Consider the following 12,921-nt stretch of genomic DNA (forward strand, 5'->3'; position numbering starts at 1 on the left):
GTAGCGCCTTTCCAAAAGAAGCGCTACTGCTAAAGTTCTTAGTAGTAGCGCTTTTCTACAACAATCGCTACTGCTAAAGTCTCATCCCCTAAGTTTAGTCCCATGCTGCTAAGCGAACAGGGTGTTTACCACCTTAAATATGTTATTTCTCAAACCATCACAAGCACTTGGTCTTCACTGAACTCTATGTGTAGGATTTGTGGCCGCAATAGGAATCTTCACCGGTTCTTAAAAACTGGGGAAGATTCCTATTGACAATTTAGATTCTACACAAAAAGATCATTGATGACTAATGTATTTTTGATTTTTTTTTACATGCTTAGCCATAGCAGTAGCACATTTTTAGAACGCGCTACTGCTACGGATTTTAGCAGTAGCGTGTTGTATGATACCGCGCTACTACTAAGTTCAATGTATATACGTGCCCCCAACCGGCCGCTCCCCACTCTCCCTCTCCACTCTCACTCCCCCGCACCCTCCCGTCGTCAGCCGCCGCCGCCGTTCCCCGACAAGCTCTCGTCGACCGTCGTCGCCGACGCTCCTACTCCTCCTCCACTAAGGTAGTTCCTCCTCCCTACCGTGCCCCTCCCTCCACCTCCGGCCGCCCCCTCCTCCCTCCTCCCTCCTCCCTCCTTCTCCGGCTGCCCCCTCCTTCCCCCTCCCTCGTCCGGCCGCCCCCACCTCCCTCCTTCTCCCTCCTCCTCCGACCCTCTACTCCCTCCTCCTCCCTCCTCCCAACCCCCTCCTCCCTCCATCTCTCCTAAACCCTACACTTTTTTGTACTGTTCTTGTATAATGTAGTTTTTTACTATTTTTAGTAAGAAAAATAATTACTTTTATTTATAGTAAGTGCTTAGTTGAACTATTTGAATTAATAGAACTATTTTATTTCTAGTAAGAAAATTTAGGTATATGAGATTTGATGATCTAATTAAAGTTTTACTATAGAACTAGTTTATTTTTAGTAAGAAAATTAATAGAACTAGTTTATTTTTAGTAAGTGCTTAGTTGAACTAGTTGAATATGCGGGCTTTGTAGAGTCGTGTCTCCTTGGAGTGATCGTCATCCGAGCTACCTCTACTTCCTCTACACCCGAGTTAGTGAGCTAAAAGTCCACCTTCTCTTTATCCACTTCTCAATGTGTTGAAATAGAGTAGAACTACGGTATTTAATCGGTGAGCTCATGTGCGAATGCTTATGATAATTGATCCGGATGGAATTGCAAGTTTAAGCATGCATCATTGTATGTGTATGAACATCTTTGTATCGCTGGGAAAATCCGAGTGGCCTATGTTTTGCTAGAGTGTTGATTCATTTCCGTTCCAGCAAATTTCAGGCGCTCGATATGTCCTATTTTAGCAAAGGCCATGCCGGATTTTTCGTGAATTTAAGCATGACTTGTGCTAGAATACATAGGAAATATCAAGTGCCCCGGATTTATGTGTTGAGTTTCCTGCTAGTTGCCTTCAATCAATTTTCAATTAATGTTTCAATTATGAACATAGGAAATGTTTGACGACGAAAAGGATTTCGGTATTTGCGAATACTGTGAAGATGAGCGCGGCCTGTGCGATAGAATCTTCCTAGTTGATGATAGGCGCTTCAACATCAAGCTAGACGAGACCTTTGAAGTGGATATAGTAAGTCACAACGACAAGTCTTTTTCGTAATTAAGCATGATTTCTGCTTCATTTGCTTCAACTTATAATTTAAATTTTTTACTATTCTACTAGCGTATCCCCTGCAATGCAAGAGTTTTTGTCTTGGATAAGATAGGTTTCGGTCCTATGAAAACTATGGAGGTAAAGAGAGTTTACTTGAAGACCGAGCATGGTTGTACTTTCGACGCAAAATTATACAATGCAGACACCTACACCTATTTTGATTGCAAAGCTTGGCAAGCACTATGCAAGGCTTATGCATTTGAGTCTGATATGGTTATCACCTTTGATATTCGTACGGAAGATGATATTGAAGGTAATAGAGACATCCGGGTCGATGTGCAGACGCCTCCAATTCTACCACTATGTGAGTTTCTCAACCATATTTATGTCTTGGATATTCTTTATTCAAAAATAGTTGACAACTAATTTCTATTGACAGCTTATTTCCATTCAAGCAAACATGTCCGGCGCTTGGTAGACATGACCGTCCACTGTACCGGGGCAGTACTAAACTGCGAGGAGATAGGTCATTATGTTTCATGGCTTTAGGATCTTGATGCTGTCAAGACAAATTATTTTCCTAGACTTAAAAATCTTATTACTCAAAACGTGCGACCAATAGTGTTCGTATTGAACTATAGTCACATCTATTTAGGAAAGATGGTAAGATTTTTACTATTTGTCCTCGGTGCATCTTTTGCATACATTATTTTTAAGCTAAACTTCATTGCTAAGTATGTTACTACGATGTTCTTCAACAGGGACTTCCAATGAATGTTGTGCCTCATTGGATCGAGACTAAAGGTCGCATGAGAATGGTTAGTTTACGGCCAAGACATCCTACGTTGCACTTTAGTGCATTCAGGATTTCTCAAAGCAAGGAAGTCTTAATAGTCAAAGATTGGAGCAAAATTGTGAAGGATCGCAGAGAAGTACTAGGGGGAAACAATCAGAAGCGCAGCCCACAATTAGGAGACAGGTTCATCTGCATGCCCCAATATGATGAAGCAGGAGTGCTACACATGTTTTATGCTATTTTACCTGAGAGAGAGAGAGAGAGCAGTAGGAGTGATTAGCTAGTCAGAATGAGTTTGAAGATGATGATGTGCTACACATTGACTATGATGATTAAATAGCTAGTGTTGGTGGTAATGACTATGGTGATTATTATTAGCTAGTGTTGGCGGTGATTAGATAGCTACCGTAGCTAGTGTTGGTGGTGATTAGCTAGCTAGAATGAGTTTGAAGATGATGATGTGCTACACTATGACTATGATGATTAAATAGCTAGTGTTGCTTGTAATGACTATGATGATGATTACATAGCTTGTGTTGGCGGATTAGATACAAGTGGAGGCAACATGTGGTGCACATCGAAAGTACTACTAGTCCAAACTAGATCAAGTTTGGATTAGTAGTATACTTTCGACATGCACCACATGTTGCCTCCACTTGAACCTAATCCACCTTCATTTCTGACACTGTTATGAACATAATGATATAACAACCTCATAATTGGTATTGTACCAAAATTTGTATAACGGCGTATAAATACACTAAAAATAAAAAATGAAAAACAAAATACTAGTAGCGATGGACAAGAAACACTCTACTACTAGTTAGATTAGTAGTAGCGCTGTAGTAAACACGCGCTGCGGCTATATGTCTTAGCAGTAGCGTGTGCCGCACGCGCTACTGCTAAGGAATAGCTGTAGCGCCTTAGTAGTAGCGCGGTTTCCCGCGCTACTAGTAGGCATTAAACCCGCGCTACTACTAGGCTTTTCCCAAGTAGTGAACACTTATACCTTGAAATTTTGTTAAGGGATCATCTTATAATGCTACCGCCGTACTAAGCAAAATAAGATGCATAAAAGATAAGCATCACATGCAATCAAAATATGTGACATGATATGGCCATCATCATTTTTGTGCCTTTGATCTCCATCTCTAAAGCACTGTCATGATCTCCATCGTCACCGGCTTGACACATTGATCTCCATCGTAGCGTCGTGGTCATCTCGCCAACTATTGCTTCTACAACTATCACTAATGCATAGTGATAAAGTAAAGCAATTACATGGCATTTTCATTTCATACAATAAAGCGATAACCATAAGGCTCTTGCCAGTTGCCGATAACTTTTACAGAACATGATCATCTCATACAACAACGTATATCACATCATATCTTGACCATATCACATCACATGCCCTGCAAAAACAAGTTAGACGTCCTCTACTTTTGTTGTTGCAAGTTTTACGTGGCTACTATGGGCTTCTAGCAAGAACCATTCTTACCTACGCATCAAAACCACAACGGTGTTTCGTCAAGTTTGTCGTTTTAACCTTCAATAAGGACCGGCCGCAGTCAAATTCGATTCAACTAAAGTTGGAGAAACAGACACCCGCCAGCCACCTTTATGCAAAACTAGTTGCATGTCTGTCGGTGGAACCAGTCTCATGAACGTGGTCATGTAAGGTTGGTCCAGGCCGCTTCATCCAACAATACCGCTAAATCAAAAGAAGACGTTGGTGGTAAGTAGTATAACTATCACCGCCCACAACTCTTTGTGTTCTACTCGTGCATATCATCTATGCATAGACCTGGCTTGGATGCCACTGTTGGGAAACGTAGCATGCAATTTCAAAAAAAATCCTACGCTCACGCAAGATCTATCTAGGAGATGCATAGAAACGAGAGGGGGAGAGTGTGTCTACGTACCCTCATAGACCGAAAGCGGAAGCTATTGACAACGCGGTTGATGTAGTCGAACTTCTTCCCATTCTGACCGATCAAGCACCGAACGTACGGCACCTCCGAGTTCTGCACATGTTTAGATCGATGATGTCCCTCGAATTCTTGATCCAGCAAAGTGTCGAGGGAGAGTTCCATCAGCACGATGGCGTGGTGACGATGATGGTGAAGTGATTCGCACAGGGCTTCGCCTAAGCACTACAAAGATATGACCATGGCGTAAACAGTGGAGGGGGGCGCCGCACATGGATAACAATTGTTGGTGTCTCTTCTAGGCGCCCCCTCCCCATGTATATATAGGTGGGAGGGGGAGGGGAGCTGCCTTGAGGCGCCCCAAGTAGGAGGAATCCTAGTTGGGCCCCTAGTCCAATTCCCCCCTTTCCTTATTACCGGAAGGGGGAAAAGGGAAGGGATGGGGGAGGAAGGAAAGGGGGGGCCGAACCCCCTCCTCCTTCTCCTATTTGGCCTCCTTCCTTAGGGGGGCGCGCCACCCCTTGTCGGCTGGTGTGCTCCCCTCCTATAGCCCACAAGGCCCATTATTCCCCGGGGGGTTCCGGTAACCCCCCCCCCCCACGGTACTCCGATATGTACCCGGTACACCTCGAAACACTTCCGGTGTCCGAATATTATCGTCCTATATATGAATCTTTACCTCTCGACCATTTCGAGACTCCTCGCCATGTCCGTGATCTCATCCAAGACTCCGAACAACATTAGGTCACCAAATCACATAACTCATATAATACAAAATCGTCATCGAACATTAAGCGTGCGGACCCTACGGGTTCGAGAACTATGTAGACATGACCGAGACACCTCTCCAGTCAATAACCAACAGCGGAACCTGGATGCTCATATTGGCTCCTACATATTCTACGAAGATCTTTATCTGTCGTATCGTAATGACAACATATGTTATTCCCTTTGTCATCGGTATGTTACTTGCCCAAGATTCGATCGTCAGTATCCTCATACCTAGTTCAATCTCGTTACCGACAAGTCTCTTTACTCGTTCAGTAATGCATCATCTCGCAACTAACTCATTAGTCACATTGCTTGCAAGGCTTCTTATGATGTGCATTACCGAGAGGGCCTAGAGATACCTCTCCGATACACGGAGTGACAAATCCTAATCTCGATCTATGCCAACCCAACAAACACCTTCAGAGATACCTATAGAGCATCTTTATAATCACCCAGTTACGTTGTGACGTTTGATAGCACACAAGGTATTCCTCCGGTCAGTTTGGTTGGCACCCTGGGCTCCATGCCTGAGAATTTTTGGTGCCTGGCTTTGGCCTGAAAAGTTGGAGTTTCTTGCCTGTGCAGGCTAGCCTCACAGCGAAGTGTTTGTTTTTCCACCCTGTGCCTGGTACTTTGTCTTATAGTGATTAGAATATTTTTTCAAGGGGCATACCGTACCTTCATTGGGACTAATTAGTGCCAGGCTATTTTGCAGCAAGCCCAGGCGGAATGAATCGTACACCTGGGCCAGACTGATCACCATGCCTGGGCTAAGCATCTTATTTCCTTTGAGTTTTTTAATCTTCACCAGGCTAATCACAGGCATGAGGCAACCAGGCCAGGCAGACACTTTCCTTTCCAGGACGCAAACCAAACAACTACCAGGCTGACTGCAGGCAGCATCCAGGCCAGGCATATAATGGTGTGGATGCCAACCAAACTGACCATTAATGCCTCTTGTAGAAGAGAGATAGGTGTGCGTGTGTGTGAGAGAGAGGGGGGGAGTGAGGGTTCTTATTTCTCCTGTTTTGTAGTACATTTCATGTATTATGCACGTGTGGTAGGCATCATGCTACAACTACATATGGATAGAGTAAACATGCCATAACTATCGAGATGGTGCTTTTATGGTTTAGATTATGTGTATGCACATGTTCACTTGAGTCAATAGATCTACACACAATGGTACCATGCGATTGAAGAACGTGCTACTATATAATCAAACTCTTTCATGCTTGTTTTCCGAGTTTTTCATATATTCCTATATAGATGCAGTGTTAGTTGAATACCTAAGTTGAAATCCCTAAAAGAACATTTTTAGGCTTAGGAGACAACAGGAATAACAAAACTAGGCCATGAAAACCTTGAAGTAAGCAAGCCACCAACCCGACTACCCTTCACGTAGTATGTGTCTCTCGACCACCTTCTTTGACATGTCTTCGACATGGACATCTTACCCGACTATCCACATCAATGAATGGCGTAGCAAGGGAAAGATGGAACACCATTCAGCATCACCTCTCTCATTACTTCCTCAACCTCCCCTACTCTATGTTGAGTCCGGCGGCTCATCCTGGCACTCTTCTCTCCCACCTCTGCTCCAAATCGGTCATGAAGGGCCATGTGGAATGAGGTGCAGGTCATTCACCCCAGGCCCGTGGAGGGCAAGGTCACCGGGCAACTCCTCCATTGGCTTTAGCGGCATGAGTAACTCCTCATGATGTTTGCTTCTCCGAGGGAGGGAAGGGACATGGCAACCTGATCCATTGGGCGCTCCAAACCCCTTGGATACATGTTCACAAGAGCCAATAAACCCGAACATTGTATATTTTTAATACTATTGACAAAGCATAAACTTAATTAAGTTAACACCACACCAATGTTTTCATGCTTAGGTTTCGAAAGCAACACAAAAATTAAACCTAGATGGATCGATCCCTGCTATTAAATGGGAGTTTGTTGGTTTCACTTTCATCGCTTCCACCCCTTTCATTGATACATGCCCCCTCCCGCAAGTATGTGTCCTTTCCGATGTAGTCGCTGCCTCATGTGCCTCGTCTCCAAAAAATAGTCAAGGGTTCCTCTGCATCCCACCGGCGCTGCCGTCAATCTGCCTCGTCTCCAGTGGCCTCAGGGCCATGGGGGCGCGGTGGATGCTGACCCTTGCTGACGGGAGGGCTCCATTTTTAGATGTTTCTTCAAGTTTTGTTAAAGTTTGTGTCCTACTCAGGAAGGCGAGACGACGGTGGCTCTCTTAAGATGGAATAAAGTTTTCCCCACCTAGCTCCCGTCCCGGTGATCCGTATAGCATCGTCGGTGGGCGTGTGGATATGTGTCTTTGGTGGATCTATCTTTGGTGAATTTGCTCGGATTTGTTCATTATTCGTGTGTCTTCAGGTTGGATTCTTCTGATCTATGCTACTTTTCATCGGTGACGGTTCCTATTCTGGTGTGTTGGTCCTATGGGGTCTTAGCACGACGACTCTCTGACTGTCTACTACAACAAGTTTTGCCTGGCTTCGGCGAGAGAGGGGCGATGACGGCGGCGCGGCTTCGGCTCGCTTCAGTGCATGTAGTCGTCGCTAGGTGGTCTACGGATCTGGATGTAATTTTTATTATTTTTGGTGTTCGTTGTACTGCCATGATTGAAAATTAATAAATCAAAAAAATTCACGGAAAAAAGATACATGCCCCATCCAATGATTTTTTTTCAAACTACACGATAAACCTCATAATTTTTTTCCAAACCGCCCCACCTTCTCATGTATGGGAAAGAAATCCAGTAGTTGTATACACAGTCTCAATCAGACCATATCTTTTCTCGCTTTTACCTATGGATTCCATTTTCACGATATATCTCAATCTCAACCCAATCAAAGTTTTTCCTACGTTGAACCAAAAGAATAAACTTTCCACCTTCGCGACACACGGATATTAAGCTAGTAAAGACACCTACCGCACCACTCATCGAAGCATAATTCTTGACATTTAAGTTCTACTTGCTGCCATTTTGCAAGAAATGGGGCAGTTAAATTACTCCATATGGTACATGCGATGACCGAGAATTTTCAATGAAACACTGCATGTGCCATCCTACAAAAGAACTGCCAAAATGAGCAACCACGTTATCTTTCTCTAATAATAAAGCGGCCATCGCTTCTGCCGCCCGCTCACCGTCGCGGCCGTTTTACAGAAAAGTCTCTATAATTTTTAATAATTGAAGCCGCAGTTTCTTTTATAGTGGTTCTCAGAAAACGCTTCATTTTTACATAAAACTCCTCTATTAAACCAAAATAACCAAACCAGTCCTCCGCCTCCTCTCCTGCTCCCGCCATCGCCCGCAGAACCCCACCCAAACCCATCGCTCGCTCGCCAAGATCCAAGGCGGCCGCAGCGGCTGGGAGACTGGGAGGACGCGCGCGGGAGGAGATCCAAGGCGGCCGACGAAGGCCCCGGCGGCGCCACCGGCCTAGAAGCCCGCGTCCGATGGCGATAGGAGCGAGGGCGTCGCCAGCTCGGACACCCCGCTCGCCTTCCCCGAGGGCGACGAGCACGACGAGGCGGCGGCGGCGGAGGACGAGGCCAAGGCCAGCACGCAGGACAAGGTGAGCCGCCGGGCCGCGAGATCTGCATCCTCCTGCCTCCCTCTGCCAATTCGGCTCACTTTGATTTCGATTTATTGCTGCTCGTTGACGTGTTCCTCCTCCCCCTCTGCCTCCGCTCAGTGGGCGCAGCAGCAGCAGGCCGGCCCGCCATGGCAGTGGAGCGGGGGCGACGGCGGCTACTCCTTCAGTCGACTGCATCTTTTTGTGGCGCTTGGGTACATTCCGAATCAACTACAAATTCCTCTCACTACGCCCATGCCCAGGTAAAGGCCCCTGCCTCGCTACACCACAGAATGCAACACCCACATGCTAGGGTAGTTCCCTCTTCCCTAGGGCAGCAATTGTTGGCCTCATTGAGCAGAAGGTGGTTCTGTAAGAGAGGGAGCAGCACATGGGTGTTCTGAAGTAGATGCTACTCGGTAGAGCAAACACCAATGCCATGAAAGGGGAAGAATAAGAGTTCTTGCATATAACATGTTTGATGAAATGCTGGCACCACAAATTGAACTCATCTCCAAGCTATGCTTTATGAGAGGCTACAGATTGTTATATTATTTTGTCCAGTCCATGATGCAAGATTCTTTCATTTGTGATTGTTGCAACAATGGTTATTGGCTGAAAGCATGGTTGTGCGTGGTTCTTGCTGCTGTACATGTGGTATGGATTTTCTTCCGCCTGCTGATGTGGTAATGATTTGTTGTGCCTATTGTTTGCAGAGATTAGCCAATATTTGGGAGATGAGGTGGCTCAACTAATTGGAGACAGAACAAGATGAAGAAGGAAAGTACGGCCACACCAGGGCGACCTGGGAGCAAGAGATGATCACCATCATCTGGGTGCTAAAGGCCTAGGGAATTATAACATGGTTTTTTTATAGAAAGGTAACTAAAACCTTTTACTTTCTTGGTCTAATTTAGTTTTCCTATGTTTATAGTCTCTTTCCTGTATAGAGAGATCAAGTTGAGTAGGCCATCAGTATTGTCTTTATGGTGAAATTAGTTAAATGATCATAAGTTCTAATTTTTTGTTGTACAATTCTGTGCATCCAGGCTGAGAAACCTTCCGGTATTGCCCCAAGAAGCTTACACATCTGCTGATGTCATAGGTGTTTTCTGTTTTTGTTGTTGTTGTTGCAGGATGCTCATGGCGTAGCTTACAGTACCAGGCAACATCTTCTGTTGATTACAGTGCCAAAAACTCCAGCAGGCCGCAGGACTCCTACGTCGCTGGCGCCTGTCACCGTCACTGACGACGCCCTGCGTCCAGCTGGCCGCCAAGGAATCCGCCAACCCGTCCCAATTTAGTGTCCCACGTCATGAGCTCCTCGAAGGTGAGCAGCTGGCCCAGCCTCGCCATGTAGCACACGGTCTTGGTAGTGGAGATGTCGACATTGTCACTGCGGTCGAAGGTGCGGACGGACTCGAGCAACTACGCCCGCTGGTTGAGGTGTGGAGCATAGGGCGTGAGCACCGGCATGATGGTGTGCGCTAGCTCGTCAAACTCAGCGGCCCGCTGACATCTGTGTTGATGGCCAGCAGCAGAAGGACTCGTCGCCCGGCGGCCGCAAGCTTAGGGGGGTGGAGCAGGGCGTCGAGATCGAGACCTGCTGGCGCCTGTCACGTCGTCACTGACTCAGACCACAAGAGTCCTGCTGTGTTCGGCGTCGCGCCCTCCACATCCTGCAATGGTGATCACGATGCCCCTGCAGAACAAGGTGCCGATGCCTGTCACTGCCCTGCGTCCTGCTCCACGCTGTGCCCAGTGCTGCCACCCTGCTCTGTGTTGTGCCCTCGATAGGCGCCATCCTTGGACGCCATCTCTTCCAACCTATCTTCAAAAAAGATTTGTACCCTTCCAAACTGATATCAATTACATACTCAAGGCAGTTCTAGATGTCTGCAAGTTTGTGATCTGCAAGTATTATAGTCAAAAGGATTTCAATTATGATAGGCCGTAGCTTCACTTTACATCCTCAGGTCAGTTCTAGATGTCTGCAAGTTTGTGATTTGCAAGTATTATATTAAAAAAGATTTCAATTATGATAGTCCGTAGCTTTACTAATCCCACTGTTATACTACTATGTGTGTTCACTGATGCATGTGTCTTCAAATTATGATAGGCTGTAGCTGGATCAGATGAAGCAGTTTTGCCGTGTGAATAGCCGTAAAGCGAAACAGAAGCAGCTCACATGCGCGTCTACTTGTTTTTTTTACTTGCCGTAGCTGGATCATTAGCTTGAACGCAAAGCCATCTAGTCTATTCTCTGCCCCCATGATATCTTTTCTTAATTTGGTAGATTGGTAGATCAAGTTTTTGCAAGATGACAACACCACATGTGTAGTTGCTGACTATGTTTATATCGCAAAAATATTATGGTTGCAAGCATCTACCTGTCTTATTCTCAAGGAAGGGCCCAGCCTATCATTTGATTTTAAGTTGTCAGATTCATCATATAGTATTTAAGATTGGCAGATTAAATTTCCCCGGTGCTGCCACTGGGGCGTACTGCTGCTCGCCTCTCCGTCCGCCGGTGCCTCCCGCTCGGGCGGTGTCCCGGGCTGACGGCGTGCGTCCTGAGCTGCTGCTCGCGTCGCCTCGCGACCGCTGCTGGACCCGAGGGAGCCGCCGGCTGCGCACGTCCGGGGGAGCGCCCGAGCAGCTCGGGTTCGAGCTTACGGCTGCGTGCGCGCCCAAGGGAGCAGCTACCCAGTGCAGCGGCATCAGCTAGCAACCTCTGAATTCAGTAATGCAGAATTCTGGAGGCAATTACATGTATATACTGTGCATGAAAGCTTTCATTTGAAAGCTCATATGGTCAATTTTGTTCCTTTTTCATTTTTGTTCTTTCATTTGAAGCGTCCAATGTTGCCGCCGAGTTCGCCGGAGGAAGAAGCGTCGAGTTCGCCGGAGGAACAAAAACATCGGTCGAGCCGTACAATGGCGCCTGCAGCGGCTACACCAGAGATATTTATCCCCTTGATGAAACCTAACCACTCGATGTAATCTCCCCTGTTTTAGTTGTTGTTTCTGTCCTGGTTGTACAGGCAGTTTTCAACAGCAGCAGCTAGCATGCTCAGTCTGAACTTTTAGAATGTTTTCCCAGTTCATGTTCAACGTTGATCCTTTTTCCAGTTAAAGTTCCAAGCAACTTTCCTGTGTGAATCTCACTGAAACTTCTGTTTCATTGTGTATATTCAGCCTATCGAGCCGAGTTTCGGACTGATCATAAGCAGACCTCGGTTTAAGTTGTGATGCTAATTTGATTTGTGTGCTGCACCATCATCAATATCTTCGATTTCAAGCGGTTCCATGGCAAATCAAATACAATTTTTTTTCTTTGTTTATGACAGTACATATTTGACAGGTTAAAGCATGTACTATTGTGCACACTGAAGTGTAACAAGCCTCTCCAGTAGCAAAACTGAATATGATACCCTGTTCTGAATTTATGATTTCGCAAGTAAGATGACATACAACTGAGTATGTTGTTCTGAATTTGATATGAGTGTTCTGCACAAATATTTCTCATGTTCAACTGATATGAGCACCTGCTCTATTCTGATGTTGCATTAATCAATGTTCCGAACTGATGTATCTGACGGTCTGATACCCTGTGATAAAATATTGAAGTTATGGACATGTTGATAGTGGTTATCAAGCAAAGAGATAGTTCCGTAAAATGTTATTGGTTATTGCAAGAAGTTGATTCATTTACTGATGTAGTAAGGAAGGGGCGCAAACTGATTTTGTACATATACCTTGAAAGATTTCCTTGCATGTTTTTGTAGTCGTTTCCTGCATATGGAGGGCTGTGCATGATCTTTTTTCTAAGTTCATGTAATATTTTCAGGTAGCTGCTCTTGCTACGATCCATGGCTTACGTGCTGTACTTCCATAGATCCTTTTTTGCATAATGAGCTATGTGGAGGCTCTCCATTTTGGCTATATTCATTTTCCGTAACAATGCATGAATTCGGATATCATTTTGATACATTTTCCCTTATGTTGATTCAAGTTCGCTCAGAAATCTATGGAGTTCAGCGTAGTTTTTTTTTTTTTTGACATGAATTGGGGAGTTACTATACAGTAGAGCAACACTGATGCAAAGTTAGAACAAGGCATCACAATGAACTATAATGTAGAGAAATCTATGT

At 45.3% G+C, this 12,921-nt stretch overlaps 1 long non-coding RNA gene across 5 annotated transcripts; it reads left to right on the forward strand.

Annotated features, from left to right (window-relative positions):
• Positions 1-8,445: 8,445 nt before the first annotated feature.
• Positions 8,446-11,960, forward strand: LOC125515778. 5 transcript variants are annotated; one of them, XR_007287120.1, is made up of 5 exons: positions 8,446-8,767; positions 8,888-9,030; positions 9,484-9,648; positions 9,904-11,539; positions 11,624-11,960. It is a non-coding gene; the product is annotated as an uncharacterized LOC125515778 (long non-coding RNA). The 5 variants fall into 5 exon arrangements; XR_007287121.1 differs by having other exon boundaries at positions 8,447-8,767; positions 9,904-11,510; XR_007287122.1 differs by having other exon boundaries at positions 8,452-8,767; positions 9,904-10,743; positions 10,887-11,960.
• The last annotated feature ends 961 nt before the right edge of the window (positions 11,961-12,921 follow it).

This window comes from Triticum urartu, chromosome 6 (assembly GCF_003073215.2).
Source record: "Triticum urartu cultivar G1812 chromosome 6, Tu2.1, whole genome shotgun sequence".
NCBI lineage: Eukaryota > Viridiplantae > Streptophyta > Magnoliopsida > Poales > Poaceae > Triticum > Triticum urartu.